Below are 25,210 nucleotides of genomic sequence, written 5' to 3'. Positions count from 1 at the left end.
TAATTAGTATTTTAGTGAGCCCTCTTTCCTACCTGATTGGTTGGGTGTGAACTAAGTTACAAGCCCCCTGTTTAAAGGTAGGTGTGGTCACCTTCCCCAGCTAGGCTTAAGAATTCTTAGTTGGCCTAGGAAATCCAGCTAGTCCTGTCTCTCAATGTGATATACATTTTTTTACTCTGCTCATTTAATTGATTTACATTTTCCTAAGCCAATACCATGCTGTTTTGATTTTTGTGACTTTATAATATATTTTGATTTCTTGTGACTGTGTTTTGATTGTGGTAAAACCCCAATCAAAAGAGGTGCCTCCTTTCAAAATTCTGTTGACTATTATTGAGCATGAGATTTTAGAATCATTATCTGGTCAAGATCCTCCCAAAAGGATTTCATTTTCTTATTTTCTAAACAGACACACAATTCCTTAAACAAATTGGATGCTTGAAGGATCCTTTATGATTCAATTAGAAGTCCTAAAAGTTGAGTCCTCAGGAAGAAATAAAAAGTAATAACAACAAAACACACACCATGATCACTTTTCTTTCAAAGGCTTAATAAACATTATCTAATTTCTTCCTTTAAACAATCCTGCTAGGGATGTTTTAACAAACTCATTTTAAGAGTGAAGAAACTGAACTTGGGGGAGGTTTATCAGCTGACAGACTACCCAGCTAGAAGGGTAGTGAAGCAGGGATTACAACTGACCCTGAAGCTAAAACACTTAACCTCTAGTTTCTCTTCTCTCTAGAGCAGCGGTTCCCAAAGTGCTGTCCCTGGACCAGCAGCCGCAGAACCATCTGAGAATATGTTAGAAATGCAAATTCCCTGGCCCACCTGGACCTACCACATCAGAAACTCTAGGAATGAGATCCAGCAATCAGTGTTGTACAAGCCCTTTAGGTGTTCTGATGCAGGCAAAGCTTGAGAACCACTGATCTAGAATCCAAAGACCGAGGAGTAATAAGAGGGTGCAAGAAATACTGCATGGAAAAAAAATAAAAAATAAACAGAAAAGAACAGCACTCACTGAAACGAATGAGAAGAAATGCTACATTCGGGGTTTATTAAATGACTACTGTGTTGGCAATAACAGCCACGACATGGTTTTATAAGAAATAAAACAGACAGTGCTTAGCTGAAAGGGGTCCTTTAATCTTTTCAGATCAGAAGAACTGAGAAACCATTGAACCAGAGTGTATAAAAATCTAAGATCTTTCATCCCATTTCTCTGAGACTTATAATCAAGTAATGCATTAGCAACTCTTGGCTAATACACAAATGCCTGTCCATATGAATTTTGATCTCCTTCACAACCCAGACCATAAACAGGTCTGAGCACCTGAGTGTGGAAGAAGCTTGGAAAACCCCTGAGAAGAAGAAAACATCCTGAGACATCACAGAAAACACAAGGAGATTGTCGAGAAAGAGCAGCATACAATAGCAGTGCAGCTGGAAGGCTGAGGAGACGGGGTGAGGGCCAAGGAAATGAGGAAAGACTGCCAGGATGGACGCTGGGGAGGCTGGGCCAGCAGCACCATCTGGGGTGGTGAGGTGAGCCATATGCCCTGTGCATTTGGGGCCTACCACAGCCGCCTCTGTGATTAAAAGGGGAACAAAAAAAATATTTTTTATTACTGTTTTTGAATTGGATACATTTACCATTATTTGCAGTAACATACAGTTTGTCCAAATTTCATTTAGTGAAATTAGTGCATCAAGCCAGCTGGATTTGCCCATGCAAAGAGGACTGAGTGGGTTCAGGTGTTGGGCTCTTTGTAAGAATTACCTATTAATTAAGTGATTAAAAATAATTGGCCTTTCGGTTGGGTATCCTGTCAAGATTAGGGATAAATTCTTGGAGAAAACTGATTGTGAAAGGCACAGGCTTGGATTCAATGCATTTAAAATAGTCCTTGGGTCTTTCATTGGGTAGTGAGATGCCTGCTTGGCTTGGAAAAATTCAGCCCACAAGATTTTCAAAATCACTCTATGAATAGGAAGACTGTTACTGTCGCAGATCTTCGCCATCCTCTTGGAATTTAAAGCAGCATTTTCAAGGTTTATTATTTGTATTGGTTTTAATAGGATTCTTTTATGAACCTTTTTAATGAGGAGTGTTCAATTATTGCTTCCTGAAAACATTGCTATGATATCAGATTCCATGCTGTGAGGCCTCGTTTGGTTAATGTGTATGTGATCTGAATGGAAAATAAAAGAACTATTAAATAGCCGTTTCTTTCCCTTACTGTATCAAGCTTTCTTTCTGTTAATGTTGGTGAATGGTGGATATATGCCAACACTCCATCTTTCTAGTTTGGGAAAGCCACCAGATTTAAAAAGAAAATGTACTTAAATGTAAAAATCCATATAATGTGATGTTTATCAGATAAGGCCTTTTTCAGACTAAAACCTTCTCTCTTTCTTTTAACAAATCAGAAAGGACTGGGCAGAAGTTTCCTAGGCCCGCGGGATGGTTAATTAGAGAGGGCGCCCCTGGCAAAGCTCAAAAATGTGAGAACAAATGTGCACGTTTAATATGTAAAGCTCAATCTGGAGTTTAAAACTGGATGCAGCAACTTGAAGTATGTGCCTCAAGGCATGGCTCAAATACTCTGCTGAAGAATCTGATAACCCTGAAGAAAGAAACTCAAATTGTTAATCCACTTTTAATCACCAATCAGGAGAACTTTTGCGAATAGTTGATAAAACACACCAGCATGTGACTTGAGTTGAAAGTGTTACATGCCTTTTATGCATCTTTAATTACAGCTATGAAAGCTCTCATGAGCTCATGTACTAGTAGAAAATATTTTAATTTTAAGTATGATGACTAGGAATGTTCAAAACGGAATTAGGAGGTTCTAGAATAAGGCCATCCTTGGCATAATGGTTGGAGCAGGGAGAACACATTTATCCTGACAAAATCAAAACTACTGTCATCCACCCTGGTATGCAATGCATAATAATCAAACTTTGAACTTTTATGTAGATGGAAGCATATTAACCCCTTGTCACCCAAATATGTGCTAGTTGCTACCAAACAACTTCCTATATAACGTAAAGTGTACTCACAGAAGCTCATTAACTTCCACGGAGGCCTTTGGTGTTTCAGTTTTATATATGCTAGCACCATCCTGTGAGAGAATGACATAACAGAAATTAAAGAACAAATAATATTTTATTTGAACAAAGACTATACAGGAATTATATCTGCAATAGGCATATTGATGTGAATAAACTATTTCAAGTTCTGAAATGGCAAAGCACCATGCATCAGCCTTAAAGAAGTAGTTTGTGGGGAGTGAGAAGAGGGTTCAGGTGTTAAACTTCTTGTAAGAATTAATTAATTAAGTGACCAAAGATAATTAGTTGGGTATCCTGTCAACATTAGGGATAAGTTCTTAGAGAAAACTGACTGTCAAAGGCACAGGCTTGGATTGAATGCATTTAAAATCATCACTGGGTCTTTCATTTGGTAGTGAGGTCAGCCTGATATGTGTCACGCCTGTCCTGATTCCTCACCTCCACTCACCTGCCCCATCCCCATTCTTTTTTTTTTTTTTTTTTTTTTTTTTTTTTTTTTGAGACAGAGTTTCACTCTTGTGGCCAGGCTGAAGTGTGCAATGGCATAGCCTCGGCTCACTGCAACCTCCACCTCTCGTGTTCAAGTGATTCTCTTGCCTCAGGCTCCCAAGTAGCTGTACAGGTGCCCGCAAACATGTCCAGCTAATTTTTGTATTTTTAGTAGAGACGGCGTTTCACCATGTTGGCCAGGCTGGTCTCAAACTCCTGACCTCAGGTGATCCGCCCATCTTGGTCTCCCAAAGTGCTGGGATTACATGCATGAGCCACCACGCCCGGCCCATACCCATTATTTGATCCTAACAGTTGTCATCTTCTCAAAGGTAAAGTGCTATACCAATTCAACCTCAAGGTGTCTCCTAGCCTCGCTACCTCCTTCCAACTAGGGTGCCACCCTCCCTCTGTATAGAATTTCTGGCTCTAGCGTAATATAAATGGCAAGTACTATTGGGTTTTTTGCTATTGTTATTGTTATTATGATTATTATTGTAATTGTTCCCTGATGGGGTTGAAGAATCTCAATACTTCCCATTGTAGTTCCCTCCCTCCTACTGAGCTGGAGATTACAACTTCATTATACCAACTTTTTATTAATCACCAAAGGGATTCTTTGGTATGGGGATATTTTTATTAAAATATATTTTATAACAGCCTGATTATTTGGTTAATATGATTATCCTACTTAAATTGAAGGAGAGGGATCTCATGCCATATACTCTCCTACCGTTAAAACCAAGTTAGAATTTATATGCCCTAAGTTTATTGCTAGTAGTTGAGACAACTATAAAATAAAAAAACACCGCCAGCCAAAAAATACTTATTCTGGAGTAAGGCAAATTTATATCAATAAACTTTCCTTATTAGTTTGCCAGAATTTGCACCTGAGCACTCATTCTTCAGCTACTAGACAATTCTATTGCCATTGAAGAGCCTAAACAGGAAGGGAAATGCTCCATCATCAAGAATGTGGCCCAGTTTAACCAGCCTTTATTGAACACAGTAAAATGGTACCAAGCACCTTTTACCCAGTAAAAAGGTACCAAGCCCATGGGTGTGCATTTTTTTCAAAGATTAACAAAGCTTATCTCTGCTCTTAAAAACTTTCCAAGTGGGCCTCATGTTTTCATTTTTCCCAGTATTGGAGCAAGTCCCTCAAATTATTCACCCAGTCTGTTAACACCTGGTACAAGCATCCTTTCAGGTAAACAGGCTAATTGATTCCTATGATCCACCCATCAGCCTCTAGGACACTGATCTTTATCATATTCAAATCCCTGAGCTCATCCTTTATTTTTCCCACTCTGTCTAGTGACAATAGGAGCAACCAGCCAATCTCATTATACTCATTAGTTTGCCAAAAATGTTAGAAAGTATCATATAAACAGTCATTCAGATCTTTACTTCCTATAAGTGGTTAAGAGTATCAAATGGTGCTATTTTGTGTATCACTATCACCAGAGCACAACATGTACTATCAATGCTCTTTTTACTACTGGAAATAGAGTTATGAGCATCTCTAAATCCAATTACATTAGACAGCCAATTCCAAAACCCCAGAACCAATTCAGAAAGCTCATTCTTAAGATTCTGTTCCTCTAGACTCCATACCAAAATGTGTATTAGATGCCATACAAAATATGTATTAGACTCCATACAAAATGTGTCCAGAGAACAGAACCACTAGTGTGTGTGTTGGGGGTGGGGGAGAGAGAGAGATTTATTATAAAGAATTGGCTCATGCAGTATGAGGGATGACAAGTCCTAAGATCTGCAAGCTAGGAGAGTCAGCAGGCTCAGAGAGAGCTGATGGTATAGCTCCAGTCCAAGTGTGAGGCCCAAGAAGCAAGAGAGCTGATGGTATAAGTTTCAGTCTCAGTCCAAGTCCAAAGGCAGGAGGAGACTGATGTCCCAACTCAAAGGAAGTCAAGCAGGGAGAGCGAATTCTTCCTTACTCAGCCTTCTGTTTTTATTCAATGTTCAACTGATTGGATGAGGCCTGGGGACATTGTGCAGGGCAATCGGCTATACTCAGTTTACTAATTCAAATGTTAATCTTATCCAGAAATACTCTCTCACACACACACAGAAAAAATATTTAACCAAATTATCTGGGCACCCTGTGACACAAAATCAACCATTACAAAAGATTCAGCCACATTAGTTTACAGTTTATCAATTCTACCATCTCTGTGTTCTATTCTGTGAAGAGCAGTTGAGCAGAAATCCCCCCAAATGTTAATATTACAAAAAAACACAAAGTTTTAGATTGAAATGCAATTAAATCAAGCAATAGTTTTAGATGCCAAATATGCAAGACGCATACTAGGCACCAATAGTTCTTCCGTGCTGATGCAATTATATAAAAATCATAAATATAGGCTTTCTGCTCCTCCCATTCTACAGACAGTCACATCTTGTCCAGTGCCAGCCATGTCCCTGAGACACGAAGGTTGAAGTGAAGGCCAGAGTAAATTGATTTGGCCTTACTGGGTGCCTGGTCACTAGAACTAGTTTTAACTCTAGCAAAGTGGTTATTGTCACCATCAATGACCTCTTCATTGACCTCAACTACATGGTCCACATGTTCCAGTATGATTCCACCCATGGCAAGTTCCACGCACCATCAAGGCTGAGAATGGGAAGCTTGTCATCAATGACAATCCCATTACTATCTTCCAGGAGCAAGATCCCATCCAAATCAAACAGGGGGATACCAGTACTGATTATGTTGTGGAATCATCATCACTACCTTGGAAAAGCCTAGGGCTCACTTAGAGAGGTCATGATTTCTGCCCCTTTTGCTGATGCCCCATGTTTGTGATGGGTGTGAATCACGAGAAAAACAAAAACAACTTCACAATCATCAGTAATGCTTCCTGTTCCACCTACTGCTTAGCACACCCAGCCAAGGTCATCCATGACAACTTTGGCATCATGGAGGGATTCATGACCACAGTCCATGCCATCACTGCCACCCAGAAGACGAAGACAGCCCCTCTGGAAACTGGGATGACAGCTATGGAGCTCTACAGAACATCATCCCTGCAATTAACTAGTGCTGCCAAGGCAAGGTCATCCCCACACTGAATGAGAAGCTCACTGGCATGGCCTTCTGTGTCCCCACTGCCAATATGTTGGTTGTGGACCTGACCTGCCATCTAAAGAAACCTGCCAGATATGGTAACACCAAGAAGGTAATGAAGGAGGCATGGAAGGGTCCCCTCAAAAGTATGGTGGGGCTACACTGAGCACCAAGTTATCTCCTTCAACTTTAACAGTGACATTGACCCTTCGATCTTTGACCCTGGGGCTGGCATTATCCTGCACGATCACTCTGTCAAGCTCATATTCTGGTATGACAATGAATTTGGCTACAGCAACAGGGTGGTAGACTTTATGGTACACATGGCCTCCAAGGAGTAAGAGCCCCCTAGACCATCAGTCCCTGTGAGAACACAACAAGAAAACAGAGGCCCTCAGCTGCAGGCAAGTCCGTGCCACACAGTCCTAGACCAACATCCCCAGTGAGAAAACAACAGGAAAAGAGGCCCTCGGCTGCTAGCAAGTCCCTGCCACATTCTGTCCCTGACATGCTGAGACTCTCCCTTCAACACCGTTTCAATGCCAGACCCCTGAAGAATGGGAGAAGCCTAGGGAGCCCCACCTTGTCATGTACCATCAATAAAGTCCCCTGTACTCAACAAAAGAAAAAAATCATAAACATAGTGACACTTTACCTTCAGTCTGAGGTTTTACATCCTTTCTGTTTAACTGTGTATCTACTCAAATAACACACTGAGGTAGCATCAATATATGCCCTTTCCAGGAAGTCTATACTGTCCAGTTTTACTCCAGATGCATTTTCTTATGACTGATTCTTTCTCACTGTTCTATAAACTCTTTGAGTTCCTCACTCAATTTTAATCACTTTTAGATAGGTATTCAATATCCTAAACAGAGATGGGCAAACACTAAATGCAAAAGTAAATAAATAAGTAGTTTTATGACTTTGATGTATATTAAGTGTGTATAGATATTAGTTTTTTACTTCTAGCATGAAACATCTAACTCATTGCTTTACAGACATGGCTTATGTGTATCCTGCCCTAAAATTGGCTCTCCAGTTATTTTTATAGATTTCTTATCTCCAACCAGATAGTAAATTCCTTAAATGTCAGGGATCATAACCTTCTCTTCTTTTGAACGGTGTTTATAAGCAAAAATGTAACTGCTCAATAAAAGTTAGGTGAATCATACACCTTTGTATTCTTGGTTGAATAAATGAAAGAATAAATGACTGCCAAACCCTCTGATGTCTCTGTTGTATCTGATCTTCTAAGGGAGAGATGGGATAGGGCATCTCATATCTAGCAATAAATAAGTTGCTCCACATACAGAAGCTGAAACAAAAATCGATTTTGAAAAATTTACATTTTGAAACAGTGTAAATAACAGTGTTCTTGGAAATGGTGTTCTTTAAAATGCTATGTTATTCAAATCAACTTTCGGTTATTCAGGAGCTAATTATTCAAGGGTTGTAACCCAAGAATTCAATACTTATCCAAGTGGCCTCTTACCGAAGGTGATCAAATACAAGGTCTCTAGAAAGATGCCACCTTTGTAACCCTCTTGAAAAAAATTATTTGAAGACAAACAGAAGAAGAGATATAATTAACAACTCAGGAACAGAAAAGTCAGCGTAAAAGAACAGGCAGTGAACATGGAGACCAATTAAAATCAGATATCCAAATAATTGCAAATCTAGTTATATAACTAGAGGTAAATGTCAAAAAGAAAGGTTTCTTAATGAAACAAAGTCTTAGTTATAAAATAGATCTAAATCCCAAGACCTGATTAACAAAGACAAGTAATAAGGGAAGAATAGAAGCCCTCTTGAATAAAGAGGTTTCAAAATAAACTATTTCACTCTTAATTTTGATAATTACAGAAAATATCAATAATGGTTTAAGAACATTTACAAATAACCACATATAAAATAAAATCAGGATGTATAACTTCTAAAAGATTTAAGAAAATTAAAGAAAGTAGTTGATTTGTATTTCCTTATCGAATACATTTTGAGCAGCCTCTGTTTATTGGCACTGCTCCAGTTTGTGTTTATACACAGTGATTTGCAACCTAGAGACCCAAGGGGTTGATAATGTCTCTTAAAGTGAGTCTAAAAACAACTCAGAAAAAAATATGTTGTTTATAAGAAATAGTCATAAAACAAAGCTAAAAGACTAAAAAGTTAAAAGTTTATGCAATGACCCATGAGACCTTGAAGGAGGGGCCCGCAACTCTGACCAGCCTGCTGGGTTGTAGACTTTCTGGATGACCCAGCCCTGCCCATTCTCCAGCCTTGCCTTGAGTATCTCTTCCAATTAGTCATAAGGCTTAACTCCAGGGACTCTTAAGGATGTAGCACATTCCCTGGGAAGTACATTCTTGTTTATCAGAGTGACTGGAGGTCACTATTAACATTTAATGGGTTGAGCTAGCATGGTGAAGAAACTACCTTCATTCCACACAACTTTAGAATATCCCACTAAATATTCATGTAAGTTAAAACATTTCTTCCAAACTTATTACCTGAATGTGATTATATTTTTATATTTAAGAAATAACTTTTACAAGGATTTAATATAAATGACTTCTGTGTTAATCAAGGGAAGTGGATTTCATTTTATTCAGAAAATTACCAAATATTTGTTCCTCATGTAGGAATATCATGTCATCAATAGCAACCTAACTCATGAAATGTGAGTTACCAAGCAACATAACTATGCTGTATTTCATTCATAGTGATTTGATGTTTGGATTACAAACGTCTAACAACTTCATTGTACCTTCTAGAATATTTGTGGTCAAGAATTCACACATTAAAACTCTTATTAACTTGCAATATATTTACTGACTTTTGTTTCTTTATTGTATTCCAGTTGAGGCATTATATTGATTTTATTTTATTTTTTTGAAATGATGAATGTAAGTACATGCGAATTTCATTTCAGGATAGTAAAAGGGGTACTGTAAAATACTTGTTATAAATGGATTTCACATTGGCTTCCCTTAAAATATTCCAAAATGCCAAACTTTTTCCCAGCTCAGGGTTTCCATACAGGTAAAATTCACTGCCCTCCACCCTTACTTCAAATCCTAAAGATCTCAAAACCCTTACTTTCCTGTCTGGGGACTGACTTCTTTGGCTTTTTACGTCAGCTGTCCCATCATGGACAAAATGTCACCTCTGCTGAGAAGCCTTCCCTACCTCCTCTAGCAATTGTGTTTCCTCTGTAGTCTTCAATATTTTCACTTGCTTTCAGAACTCTTATCACCAATGCGAATTATTATTATGCTCATTTATATACTTAATATCAATTTCTCCCAATAAAAGCAAAACCAAGTATTTTTCATTATTCACCACTGTATAGCCAGTCTAGCACATGGCCTAAAACATGATGAGAGATCAATAATAATTGGTCAATTGAATGAAAGCTGATAGAAATTCAAGGAAAAGATGGAAAAAGGAAAAAATTTCTCAATTATATAGGATGAATCTAAACACAGCTCCCAATCTTGGAGGAAACCAGTAGGCAATAAATAAGTGCAAAATCTGGGTATGATTAATAAGATTGCTTTCAGAGACCAACACTACATTTTTTTAAAAAAATACATGTGTTTATTTGATAACTTCAACTTATTTTACGTTCATGGGGTACATGTGCAGGTTTATTACCTGGGTATTTTGCATGATGCTGAAGCTTGGTATACAATTGATACTATCACCCAGGTACTGAGCGTAGTACCCAATAGTTAGTTTTTCAACACATATACCCCTTCCTCCCTCCTCCTTCTAGTAGTCCCAATGTGTACTGTTGCTGTCTTTATGTCCACAAGTGTTTAGTTTCCACTTACACGTGAAAACATGCGGTGTTTGGTTTTCCCTTCCTGCAGTGATTCACTTAGGATAATGGCCTCCAGCTTCATCCATGTTGCAGCAAAGGGCATGATTTCATTCTTTTTATGGCTGTATAGTATTCCATGGTATATATGTACCACATTTTCTTCATCCAGTCTGTTTATGGGCACTTAAGTTGTTTGTGTGTCTTTGCTATCACAAATAGTGCTGTGATTAACATACAAGTGCAAGTGACATTTGGTAGAACAATTTATTTTTCTTCTGATATATACCCAGTAATGGGATTACTGGGTTGATTGGTAACTCTGTTTTAAGTTATTTGAGAAATCTCCTAAGTACTTTCCACAGTCATTGAACTAATGTGCATCCCACCAATAGTGTATAAGCATTCCCTTGCTCCACAGCTTTGCCAGCATCTGTTTTTTGACTTTTTAATAATTGCAAACCACCATGGCACATGTTTACCCATGTAACAAACCTCCATGTCCTGCACATGTATCCCGGAACTTAAAATTATATTTCAAAAAATTAAATTAAATTAAATTAAAAGGCTACATTGTAAATTGCAACAGAAGGAACTAAGAAGTCTAGAGAGGAAGGTGTGGTGTCTACACTGATTTTTAACATCAGCAGAACTTCATCATCTGAGGAAAGCCTGGAGGATTTGAGGAAAGGCTGAAGGATTTGAATCTTGGTCTTTATGACTCCTGTGGTAATAACAGGAAAAGACATAGTATAGAGGACCCCTAGTTCCAGTGACAGACATAAATATTGGTTGATGATGTATTCTTAAAGTCTGTTTTCCTACAATGATACATAATAAGTGAGTGTGCTCTACAGAGGATTCAAGAAAAACAATCATGGAAATGTGGGGATACAAACAGTATGTTCTTTGAGATTACTGAGTTGGCATTACAAGTACCCTTCTAAGTGATCAGTCACTAGCAATTGAAGTCAAAGAGTGTGTTGAGCTGTCGAAATTTACTTTTGCAATTGGGTGAATATTCCACTAACTTTTGTTTTTTGGTTGGAAATAATAAAACCCACTTAATTCAAAAAGGACAAAGGACAAGTAAAAGGGACAAAATGTTATGATGACCCTGAGGTTTGCCATGGAATCAAGGGCCTATCAATGGCGTTAGCAAAGTCTAGGAACATCAGAGGAAACCCATCCAAAACCAAGACAATGGCTCTTCTGGTCTCCGTTTCACACTCTTGCTCTCGTTCTGTCCATCTATGTGGTCTCCTCACTTTGTCTATCAGCATGTGTTTTTCTAGTAGAATGATTTCTATTCCTTTGGGTATATACCCAGCATGTTGACTTCCTATTTCTCTTTCTTTGAAACCAATGTGACTCAAAATGACCACCACAATAGAAAATTCCTTCCTCTCTTCAGAAATTTGTGTTACTCAACTAAGACAACTGAATAAATCAACTAGAATTTCTGAATCTCAACTCCAAATTCCTGGAAACAAGACTAAATTGACTCATCATATTTAGAAGTTTACCTCTAGTCTGATTGGCTATGGCCCCAGAGGAAGAGTTGTATGTACTGTTGTTAGGCCTGCCCACGTGGGTGGGTAGTGACAGTTCAGCTCTAAGGGAAAGAGGGCTGTGACCGGGCATACGCCCTAAAAATGCATCTACTAGGCTGGAGTTTTTTAAGTAAAAGACTATAAAGTTAGAGAATAGATCAATCTTGTGTTCATTTTTATGAAGAAAGCCTGGGTGTAATTAAAGGAAAAGCTCCCAAACCATTCCTAGAAAACTCCAAATGGTCCAAAAAAAGAAAAAGGAAAGGAAAAGAAAAAAGATTTCTACATTTCCTTTTCTACTATTGACTTTTTTACAAGTAGTCAGCTGAGTTCACCTAGAAAACCTTTTGCATTACTCAATGTCTGAAAATAGCAGCAGAGAAGAACTTTTCAAAATAAGAGACTTCTCCAGTCTCTGAAAGGTATTTCTCAAAGAATTTGTTATCAGTTTCTGCTTCTGATGAGCAGTTAGACTGTTACCTTGACACTGATTCTGGGAAGTTGTGCCAATTAGAATTCTTTCATATCTTTATATCTACTGTCTACATATTTTAGTTGAGAATTAATCAGATAAGCTCTTGGAATTAAAATATGGTCCACAGCATGAGAAAAGATTATTTCCTCATTATCGGTGGATGATATCTCTCGCTCAGTAAGTTAGTAGGTTTTCTGAAATGAGATACAGCTTCCAACTTTTGTCCACATTTCTGTAAGCTAGAAAAATACGTTAGTAGCTAAATCCATATGTTATCTGTAGAGGTGAGACCAGGAAATTGTGTGGAATAATGTGGCAATTTATATCAGCTTCAGCCAAAAGTAACTTGTAAAATAAGGTGAGGGGGGGAAGAAAATAACTGATAAGCATGGACAATAAAAAAACATTATATAGCATATTTTTTAGTCCTAATTTTGTAGCTATCACAACTTTTATAATTAAGTCAAACAAAATTCTTCTATTGAAAAACTTTTTTTTGAACAATTCTTGTGGTTACAAATGTTTTCTTAGAAATAAGCCTGCAACTTCCACCCCTAGGTTCTAACACAAGCATCTGTACAATCATTGCATTGAACAAGTTAAGACTCCAAAAGTACAACAGAAAATAAATTTATTTTTACTGCCACTGCCATTAAAGCTTGCTCTGAGGAGCTGATTCTTTTGTTTTCATGCCCCTATAAACACTAGGAAAGTCCCTTTGACTTTTTTCTTTATACTTGTATGATATATATATATATTTTTCCCCACCTGGCACTTTTGCTCCCAGTCACTCACTAGGCTACCTCTGCCGCCTCCAGGTTGAGGATAGACAGTGGAGGCAAAGATCAAGAAAGATTTCATTTTCATTGGTACTGTCATGGCAATGTAAGTTTGATGCTGTCTGGTCTTAGCAGAAATTTAAAGTTGGGCTTTCTTTCAAGCCCCTTGACATCCCACCATCGTTGGATTTCTTGCAAGTACTTCCCTTGACATCCCAGACTCCTTCTTATGTGACACTCTGGAGCGAGATCGAAGACAACTCCTCCTGTATGACCTTATCCAGCCCAGAGGAGATAACCATGCACCCTTAGCTAGACTAACTCTAAAGGAGCAAGTACCAATGGTCTGGTCAAATGGCATTAAGATCCCAGTGTCTGAGCAGGTTAGTACCATTGTATCTACCTCTTTTCTCACCACAGTCACATCCAGATAACCACAGTCTTCAGCCACGTAGATATATTTTTTGAATAAGCCAGACAGCAACTTTAAGAAAAGCAGGCCTAGCTCTCAACAGTGTTCAGTCCACTGAAACCTCTTTCCCTGAACTTAGAAAGAGAAGAAAAGTACCTTCTTTATTCCTACCACACATGACTGGGGACAGTCAAAACACTCAAAGGGCTCTCTCCAAAATAATCATCTTCGGGACGCCAGGTGAACCCATCTATTCCTTTGAAGAGGAAGAGTTGCTAATGGTTGCCTGACTGGATTTTGAATACCCCCTTGGAAGTCTTTCATCATGTTTTAATGCTTCACTCTCAAATGCAGAGTAGCTGGCTGCCCACACTTGGGGTGTGCAGTGGAAAGTGAAGCTGATTTAGTGTCATTTTAAATTGTGCTACCTGTGGGAGCACAGACAACATGGATAATGCTTCTTCCACGGGAAAGCCTTTTCCACAGGAAAGCCTTTCAAAGGCCCTTTGAAAGGATGCTCAAGGCTCTTTAGAGTTTTCAGGTACTTCCAATCCATTATAGTATTTAAAACTCCTCTGTAAGGTAGGAAGGATGGGCACTAAATGAGGCCCACAAAGAAGTAGAACTTACTTGTTCAGCGCCCTATACTATAAAATTCTGACCATGAATCCAGTGCCCAACCATGAGCTGAAAAAATTGTAAAGCAAGCAGAATTGTTTGATAAAATAGAATTAAAAGCCCAATTATTGAAGAAGATACCATCAGACTGTGAAGAGCCCTTAGAAAACAACCCCCACCTCTCTTATGATTCCTACTGGGAAGTCCAGGTATGTGTATTTTAAATAAGCTTTCCAGGTGATTTTTTTCTAATATGTATGCTTCCTTTCTCTCTCCTCCATTTCCTTCATCTCTACTATTCCCATTCTGCCACCTCCCCAAGAATAACTGCCCTGATAGGTCTGAAAAAATAGTGGTAGTGAATTACGACAGTTAACCAAAAACCAGTTGACACAAAACAGTATTTGCAACCCAGAAACAACTAATTGTTTGTATACACAGCCCACAGTCACCTGCCAACCTCTCAGCTTTGCCAGTCTGTTAGGTTGAAGATGTGTAGCGAATTCAAGAATGGAGAAGCAAAAACAGGAAAAAAGGGCCAGAGTCCATGCTACGGCCATTTATCATGATACAGTTAACTAACAAGCACTTCTTAAGTTATTTCCTCAACTCCTAAACTCCACCAAAGATAAAGAGGTAGCTGCCTATGACCTTTCTCCTGTCCTTATATTTAATTTCCTTCGGTTTTTCTCTTTCAAATTTTTTTTCCTGCCAAGTTGCAGCATGAAAAGAGATTGAGGAAAGCAATCCTAGGAAATAATTTAGGTGTAAACAATTATGTTTGACTTAGGGATTCCTTGACACACAAATCTTAACTCTTTCAGAATATTCAGAACATATAGTCATTGTAGCAAAAGACCTAGAGAAAGAATAAGAAAGAGTAGTTTAATCTGGTGTGTGTGCAATAGACAGAATATATCAAGTTATAGGAGAGGGTAGGTAAAAGATAATGATGTCAGTAATTATGCAATAAATACATAAGAATTTGGTACCTGGAAATGCAATGATGCCCAAACAAAAAATCTAAACTATGAGCCATTGGTTCTGGTACTGGGCAACAAAAAGAAACTCAAAGGGCCTAGGGAGTTTGTTGGTGGGAGTTTGAAGAGGGTAAAAAAAAAAGTGTTGTGGGAAGTTTGGTAACACTGACACCTGTGGTCATGTGGAAAATAGAAAGGATGCCTAATGAATTCGGGAATCTCTTCTGGGGAGATTGCCCCGCAGAAGGTAGAAGGAGCCAACTTGCTTCTAGATGCCTATGACAACAGACTAGAGAAGAAGGACAGGTTTAAAAAGGAACTATTCAGTATTCCAGAAGAATTTAGAGAAAATATGAAGAAGCTAGGACTTGCTTAGTTTGAAAGTAAAAATTATTCCTCATTCCCAGTCTCTCCCAGCAAAATATTCTCAATGAAATAGCTTCAAGGAAAAGCTCAAATCCCGAGTGCCATCAGTAAAGCATGACTCCAAGTTAAGGATCTCAAGGCATGGCTGTAAGACCATTCTGAAATATTTAAGTCCCAGTAGGATTTCTAAGAATTTCTGGGGTATGCTTCATAGACCTTCTCAGTTAAGCAGCTGGGCTTTTCAGAATCATCAGGGTATTATCCCATAGCAGGTTCACAGCTGGCAAAGGTAGAGAAGGGCATATCTAATAAAGAAATATTGGTTGGCTTTTGTCTAAAGAAGTTTATTATAAAATGATACCTAACAAACTAATAAAGTTTATAAAACAATTTCATTCACTTTAACTGAAAGAAACAGAAACAGTTCAGAATGAAAAGACATCACTGGATCCCAACCTTCTATGGGCAGGAAGCAAGCTGAGAAAACTACTCAGCTCTAAACACAGGTCACATAGAAAAGGAAGGTTAATTTTGGCAGAATCAAAAGCCCAGAGGATTGAGCCACAAGCCATGGAAAAGTCTTCCCAAGGAGCAGGACAGGGCCATAATCAAGGAACTGGCAAACATGCTTGATTAGACTTTAGAATTGCTAGGGACTAGTGACTGCTATGTGCCTACCATTTCTTTCTGAAATGGAGTGTCCATTGGGGTTCCCCTGTCTCTGAGCTACCATTGTGTATTGTGGAGGTTAGTCTTTTGAGTTCACAGTTCTTTAGATAGGAAGAAACTGTACTTGATGAACTGTGCTTAAGGATCCTTATCTGTACCTTACCTTAATTTAAAAGATGAGATCCTGGACTTTGGGCTGATAGCAGGAGGTGGCCAGATAGTAAATATTTTAGACTTGCAGGCCATAAGGCCTCTAGTCACAATTATTCAACTCTACAGTTATAGCATGAAAGCAGCAATAGACAACATATAAATTAAAAGGCATGTCTGTGTTCCTGTAAAACTTTATGAAAATAAGTGGAAGACCATAGTTTGCCAATACCTGATGTAATGGGATGAGGTTTTGGTGATCTAGAACAAGCGTATTTTGCATATGAGTGAAATATAAATCATTTGTGACCAAAAGGTAAATTATAGAAAATTAAAGATGGACATAAATCCTTTGACACTCCTGTCTGAGAAACTAGACAGACTCTGCAACTGCTTTGACCAATTAAATACAGCAGAAGTGACATCATGCTCGCTTCCTCACCCCTAAAACACTGGCAGTTTCCACTTCCTTTCTCTTGAAACTCACTCTTGGAGCCCCAAGGCCTGAGTGTAAAGATTCTAACTACCAGCTGAAGAGACCATATGGAGAGACCTTCAGCTCATCTGGCGAGGGAAAAGGGCCCAGCAGAGTCACTGTGGTCAAGATACCAGGCAGGTGAGTAAAGCTGCCTTGAAATCTCTAGACCCTGGTAGCTACCAGTTAAAAACTACCCAGTGACCTCAGTCAACACAACATGGAGTAGAAGAATCACCCAGCCAAGATCTGTTCAAATTATCAAGCCACACAGTCATAAGAGATGTGAAAGCAGTTGTATTTTAAGCCACTAAGTTTTGGAGTTTTTTCTTGCAAGAAATAGGGTCAAACATATGTATACACGTACATATACATCCACCCCAATAATAGGAACAGTTTAGGGATTATGGTGAAGTTAAGTTTGGAGTTTTGTCTTGTTTTGGTTTTCACGATTTACTGTGTTCAACTTTTAAAAAACAAGCTTGAAAGTTTTCTTCCTGACCAAAAAAAAAAAGGGGAAAAAAAGCAATTGAGAGGAAACAGTTAAATAAAGAGATACAGCATGGCCAAAATGACCCTTAAGAGAAGGCAATTATTTTTTCAGCTCTAATAGAAGGGCCAGGCAAGGAGGCTGACACAGAAATTTTATCAGAGCCCAGAGGAAAGTTGATTAGGATCTGGCTGTGAAAATGGAGGAAAAGAGGTAGTTTTTTAAATGTTATCCAAGAATAGATGAAACTTACTCCTCTCACCTTCTGCATTTCATCATAGAGATGTGAAAAGGTCACAAGAATTGTACCCAATAGCAGCAAGGCTGTATCTCCATTTTTCTGTTTCCATCCTAAATCTTAGGAAGGAATAAGTGAATATAAGAGCAAGCACATTTTCAAATTTCATCAGACTCATAGAAACAATACTTGTGTTTTGTTTTTTTCAAAATCAATTCCTTTATTTTAATAGTCTTTAAACATTGGAGTATCCCAAAAAGTAGACCACCTGCTCTTGATCTACAAAAGGTCCCACCTCCTACCCCCAGTTTACCATTGTTTCAAAACACAAATGCCAAACTGGAATTTCTTAGCAGACATTAAGTATTTCTCCTGTACATTATCAAGGGACACAGGCTGCCTCCTAATACATATTCTAGGGATATACTGACCGTATCCAAAGTGATTTTTTTGGCAAGAGAGGCAAGCTGTTCTCTTCAGCAAAATGTCCAGGCAATCTGTACCGCACTTACTGTATTCTAATAAACCGTCTAGGGCACTTGTCAAATAAGTAATTTGTATTGTAAGAGATTAAAATTTAAAAGCAAGTATTTGACCCAATTTGCAGCACCCCAATTTTTTCAAATGTTGCATTTCTTTTTTTTTTTTTTTTTTCCGTCTGCACTCGCACAACAACGATATGAAGAATCTGTACAACAGGTGGCTTATTGATATGCCCTGGAAGTTCAAATTTCTGGTTTAATTCTCCAGAAAGAGAGAGAGGAGACATCTTAATGAAGGACAGCAGAACATATGAGAAACTAATGCAAAGAACACAATGATGCCCCAGAGGTGTCTAATACATTGTGAATTTCGTTATAAATAAAATCTGACCATTTTTAGTTTCTTGTCAGATGTATCCTCTAAGCTTGTCTTTCATTCCTGCTGCAGGAAGTTCTTTACTGACACTGAATTGGAGAAATGATTATTTTTCCCCAACTCATGGCTTTGTGTTTCTGGAAAGATGATTTTCAGCATGCACATTGGATGCATCCAAAATCATTCTGATGCAAGACCAGAGCTTCACAACTCTTCACAATTTCAAAATGAGTTTGCTGCCCAAAGGAAAACATAAAACACACCAAAGCTAGAGAAAGACAGTAACATCTCTAAAGAGCTTGGAAATTTCTCCCTGCCTGATGAACTGCTTTTATTATTAAAGAGTTTACTGTTTCTCCTCAAATTTGAACGGACGTTTCTTAAAATGGAGTAAATGGTGAAAAGACAAAAGGAAAGAAGCTGACAAACGTAACCACAATAGCATTCAGCCTCAACCAACAGGAATAGAACAATAAACCTGGAAAGACGTTATTTATATAATAATAATAGTTATAATATATAATTTATATAATGATATAATAATTATTATATAATAATGATAGCTTACTACATGCCAGGCACTACTGTAAACCCATAGCATACAGTGACTCATTTAATCTTCACAACAGAAGTAACTTTTATTTCCATTCTGTAGATAAGGAAATTGAGCCACAAAAAAGTTAAGCAAATTGCCCAAAGTGTGGAGCCAGGATTTAAACACAGGCAGCTCTGGCTCTAGATTCTAGGCCCTAACCACAATACAACAGTGCCTAAAACATCCGGTTTAGGACAACTGAGAATATCCTATGGATCTAGAAGAGATTGCTAGGACTGCTTCTTGGAACAGTGAGGCCAGAGAGAGAGAATAGATACTCCGTCCTTTCTTATCTCTTCAAAACTCTTCACAGTTTCTTAAGGGTAGTGAAAAAAAAATGTTTCTCAGGGAAGGTTGGTGTCAGGGGAATGATAAAAACAGCAACACTACCCAAAGCTCCATAAATTACTGCTGGGAATTTCACAAGAAAGCCTAATAGTCTGGTTTCAACCATCTCTCCTGCTACTTTAACAGACTAAGATGTTTCGATGTATTTCTTTCAAGTTTTTATAGAAAAACCAGGGTTACAAACAATGTGTTTGCAGGAAAAAAAAACAATGAAGAACATTCCTGTGTTTTGATGGTAAATGTATTTTTGGTTGATACAGGAATTTTTGTCATTGAGAGTCAATAGGGAACTCATGAAAGTTATTCAATGTCCAACAGATCCATTGAGTTATCATATAAAAGCTGTAACTCATCAAGACAGACTAAATGTGCCAAATTGTATACTCTACTTGGGATTTTTGTCATCATGATGAACTTAGGAAGATGTCTGCCTGAATAGATATTGTTTTCATAGTTAAATAGAAATCACAAGTTACTTCAAAAGGAAAGCACGCTCACATCTGTCTTTTCACACGGCAAATGTTTTTTTCCTGGGATTTCATTTGCTTCAATTTATTATTTTTCTGGGAAGGAGAAATATGAAATCTGATTATGCATTATTAGAAATAACATTTAATTCATTTTATTTAAACACTTTCAGTTCCTTATTTCTCTGCCTGAACTAAACTTTATTAAAGAATTTTAGAGCCTGATGAAATTTTATATAGATATTATTCATTCACCGTTGATTAAGCGTTTATTATGTGTCAGGAACAGTTTTAAGGAATGGAGTCCAATCTCATTTCAGAGATGAGTAAAAGAGGGCCAGAGAAGGAAATTGCCAGCTACAGGCAAGACCCAAAACTAACAGAGATGCTTAATTTTGAAGGCAAGTGTTCTCCCTCTCCTGATACTGCCTCACAAGGGTGAGACTGTACTAAGAGCTGTGTGAGACATAGAGCGTACAATAAGAACCTCCCTTCCAAAAATATTTTAATGTAATTGTAGAAACAGAGGCCTATAAAAAGCAAGACAATACCACCAGAGGTAAGTGCCATCCAAGGCAATAATATAGAAATAATGGTTGTGTCACAGAGGTTGATCTCACTCATTCTACTTACTCTTCCTAGATTCTTAGGGAAGAAGAGCACACCTGCTTGGGGCTAGGCACCATGCTAGACATATCATTTATGAGATAATTTTGTTTGCACAAGGATACGGAGAGGAAAATATTATTCTCAGTTTATGTTCAGGAAAATGAGACTCACAAGTAATGATATTATCTAAGGTCGTACAGGTGGTGTCAGAACTGGAATTCGGTCCATGATTCTCTTACAGTCTAGCCCAAGCTCTTTCCATTTCAGGACCCCACATCCCTTTACAACACACCCATACCAACTGGCAGTTTGCTTTCCTGGTCATAGCAGACAGAAATGGAGGTTGCAAAGCATGCTGGGAAGTGGTAGCTGCAGTGCACAGCATCTTTGGCTTCCTCTAGAAGCCACGGCAGTCTGAGAAATGGCATTAGATGCCATGGAATACTGTAGCTGGTGCTGTTCTTCTGCATGCTACAATGCACAAGGCAAAAGTAAGTTTTTTGTATTTGTGGTAATTTAAATTATTGTTCAGAAATTTTCAGTCTCCTCCCCAAACTTCCATAGGAAGAATATCTTCATTTCATTTAGCTTGGGCTTGGCCATGTGACTCACTTTGGCCAATTCTCATTGCAGAGTTGATGTTAGCAGATTTGACACAGAGATTTGAAATGTGTTCCTGTGACTGGATTCGTTCTTTTTGGCTTCCACCATCACCATGAGAAGAACATAATTCAGTTCGGGGAAGAGAGATACATAGACACCTGTCACCGGCCCCCCTTCCCACATCAACATGTAGCCAAGATCAAAAGTAAACAATGTTATTTTGAACCACTGAGATTTGGGATGGTTTTGAAGCTGCAAAAACTGATTGATTCCCTAATTTAGGCCAATAGTCTAACTCATTGAGATTTGCCTCTCAATAACTTCTTTCACTTCAGCCATTTTATGAAACTTTGATGTTGTATCATAATTTGAGAGTCTAGGGCAGGGGTCCCCAGGACCGGTACCAGTCAGTGGCCTGTTAGGAACTGGGCTGCACAGCAGGAGGTCAGCAGTGGGTGGGTGAGCATTACCACCGAGCTCCGCTGTCAGATCAGCAGCCGCATTCGATTCTCATAGGAGCATGAACCCTATTGTGAACTGTGCATGTGAGGGTGCACTCCTTAGGAGAATCTAACGCCTCATGATCTGAGGTGGAACAGTTTCATAGTGAAGCCATCCCCTGACCCCCAGCACTTTGGGAGGCCAAGGCAGGAGGATTGCTTGAGCCAAAGAGTTCCGTGGAAAAATTGTCTTCCACGAAATCCATCTCTGGTGCCGAAAAGGTTGGGGAGTGCTGGTTTAAGGTACCTTAGGTTCTGGGCCACTCTTCCCAGATACTAACCTCACCACAAAGGTTGTTTCAAAGTAAATAAAAGAGAGAAAGACAGAGACAGAGACAGGGAGAGAGAGAATAATCAAACTGAAGGTGAGGTCAGTGATGGGTTTTGCATATATGCTTACACATAGTTTTAACAAAAAACTACAGCATCTACACAAATAATGTCGGTCTCGTTTTTGTGATTATGCCCTTTGACCATTTTAGGAACCATATTTGCTGATTTCCAACCTATTTATGATGTTCCTGTGTTGGAAACATTCAATTGATGTAGAGCTTTCTTTGTGTTAAGTAAATCTTACATTCCTTGCATTTATAAAACCCAATTCTACTAGAGAACTCACTATTTTTCCCGTGGTCCTTTGATGGATTTTAAAAGAGAAAGCAGTCACTTATTAGTCAATGCATGATGTAGGGATATCCAGGAAACATCTGGGACAATTATTTTCCTGTTTTGCTTCATTTTATTGTTCTTTTCCAATCTGATGTTATTTCTCCAAAATAGCTACAGAAAATTCCATTTTCCTCACATAATGGTAAATAAAATGAACCACAAAATGTACTTATTTTAATTTTTGTTATAATTCTATTAGATTTGTCTATGTTTTCAATCCATATTATAATTTTATAATTTTTTAAATCGATGTACATAGAATAAATCATTACTTGACACCTCCCCCTTCCTCTTTTGGATGGAGAACTACTTAAGCACAGTCTTTATGTGACTTTCATGGTTAGAGCTCATGCTTGTAACTATGAAGAATTAAAAAATCATTTGGGAACCATCTTTTCCAATTATAGCTTTGGTAATTCTCTGAGAGCAAATATTACAAGACAGCAGAAGAACAAGCAAAACACGAAAACAAAAATGTGATGAAGATATTAATAATGTAGGCCCCCTTCACAGCCAGTCACCAATTTCTCCTTATCTAACAGTGCACTATTTCCTTTTGTTAGCTATTTCTTGCCGTTAATCCTTCTATAATTGCCAATATTTCACTCCAATCTTTCAACCTTGCCAGGCAACAATTGTAAGTGCTTTAATGCTTGTATTGTGCACAGCCAGCTCAACAGACCAATATCAGCCTGCTTTTTGCACATACAGAACTCCATAGGAGTTATGCTATAGCAACTTTATATTTTCTTAAAAACTATGGGTGTTAAACTATAGGGAAGAAAAAGTTAAAAATTTCCAGAATGCTCCCTCCTTATTCTTTACTTTTTCTTCATACCGAGCAATATTTATCCTTTCTAAACTATAATACCTGGCTCATCATCAAAATGTTTTCTAAATCCTAAAAAATTATTAAATTTGTATAAGATCCTTCAAAAAATTAAAACCTATTTTAAAAAAAAACAAAAACAAACAAACAAACAAAAAACCCAGGCCAGGTACAGTAACTCATGCCTATAATCCCAGCACTTTGAGAGGCCAAGGCAGTAGGATCACTTGAGCCAAGGAGTTCAAGACCAGACTAGGCAACAAAGCAAGAACCCATGTCTACAAAAACTTGAAAAAAATCAGCCAGGTTTGGTGGCACGTACCTATAGTCCCAGCTACTTGGGAGGCTGGGGTGGGAAGATCGGTTGAGCCCAGGGGTTTGAGGTTGCAGTGACCTATAATTGCACCACTGCACTCCAGTATGGGTGACAGAGTGAGATATATATATATATATGTTTATGTGTTTAGAAGTCAAAAGACCTTGGCTGGCATCATTGATCTACTCAAAGTTTTAATCTTGGGCAAGACACTTATCTTTTCTAAACACTAGTTTTCTCATTTATAATAAAAAGATAACATCACTCATGACAAAATCAGAGAATCGTTGGGAATATGAAATTATAGAATGTCAGGATTAATGTAATTGATGTTTAAATGGTATCAGAAATTGTTAAAAATCAGTTTAAAATAACAGTAAAAAATAAAAAGGCATAATGATTAACTCAAATTTAGTGATACTCGATACTGAGATACCCCATTATTTTGACTATTTAATAGCAACAGTGAGGATGGTTTAATAAGTATACTGAGTCTTATTACAGAGTCTTAGAGTACCTTCTCTGAAATATCTTTATAGGATACTGTGGTAGGCTGAGAAATGACCCTCAAAAAGATACCCATGTCCTAATCCCTGGAAGCTGTGAATATTACCTTTATGACCAAAACTGGTCTTTGCAGAAATGATTAAGTTAAATATATTGAGAAGAGGAGATTATTCTGAATTATCTGGGTGGGTCCTACATATAATCACAAGTATCCTTATAAGAAGGAGGCAAAGGGAAACTTTACACACATGGCAGAGGAACAGGCAATGTGACCATGGAGACAGAGCTGGGACTGATGCCTCTACAAGCCAAGGAATGTTGACAGTCACCAGAAGCTAGAAGAGGCAAGAAATGAACTCTCCTCTAGAGTACCCAAATGGAGTGTGGCCCTGTTGACACCTTGATTTCAGCCCTGTGAAACTGATTGTAGACTTCTGACATCCATTTGTATAAGAGAATAAATATGTATTCTTTTAAGACACTAAATTTGTGGTAATTTGTTATAGGTGGCTTAGGAAACTAACATAAGCACTTTAGCCTACAGTTACTAGATATCCTTGGATAGGAGGCAAGACAGACATGCTTTATATAACACTTTGTTTCATAATAAATAAGTTATGTAAAGCAACAGGCATAGAGTAGCTGCTTATAAAATAAGCATCTTTGTTCTTACATTCTGTTGCAAAGTACAAGTACATAGTACTGTCAAATGGCAACCTTTTATTGAGAATTTACCATATGACAAATAACATTTAGATGTCTATTTTTGTACATTAACTTTATTTCATCTTCACAATAACCCTCTAATCACATTTTTCAGATGAAGATACCAAGAAACTGTAGGTTATGTAACCTGCCCAGGTTGCACAGTAATTGCCAAACTCAGGACTTCTCCTGCAGGCAGTCTGACCCAGAGTCTATTTTTTATCCATTAAACAACACTGTGTCTCAATGTAACAGAACAAGACACAAATGTGATTTTCAAGGAAGTTATATTCAAGAAGCACCAAGACAACAATGCAGATATACTATCAACTTATATAATATGCTCAGTTGTCTGCAAATATATATATATATAGGCAAGCTTCTTTTAGAAACTCATTCTGTCCAGAGCAATGTAACAGTGCAGTGGTGACAGCTTCTAGCCACAAGAAATACTATGTGTCTGCCCTGCCTCTCCCAGGAAGTGCAAAGACAGAGATAGTGGATCTGTCCAGAAC

General features: G+C 38.1%; 1 long non-coding RNA gene across 1 annotated transcript in view; it reads right to left on the bottom strand.

The window, feature by feature from the left end:
- Positions 1-1,047: 1,047 nt before the first annotated feature.
- LOC140708950 (uncharacterized) overlaps positions 1,048-25,210 on the bottom strand; it is a 34,827-nt gene continuing 10,664 nt past the window's right edge. Inside the window, exons 2-3 of the long non-coding RNA XR_012089262.1 lie at positions 3,070-3,131; positions 1,048-2,630 (exon numbers count right to left, since the gene is read on the bottom strand). This is a non-coding gene — a long non-coding RNA (uncharacterized lncRNA). The remainder of the gene's footprint in view (positions 2,631-3,069; positions 3,132-25,210) is intronic.

The sequence above is a fragment of the Chlorocebus sabaeus genome, chromosome 17 (genome assembly GCF_047675955.1).
Source record: "Chlorocebus sabaeus isolate Y175 chromosome 17, mChlSab1.0.hap1, whole genome shotgun sequence".
Taxonomy (NCBI): Eukaryota; Metazoa; Chordata; class Mammalia; order Primates; family Cercopithecidae; genus Chlorocebus; species Chlorocebus sabaeus.
The sequence above is the reverse complement of the archived record's forward strand: the minus strand, read 5'-3'. Positions and strand labels throughout refer to the sequence as shown.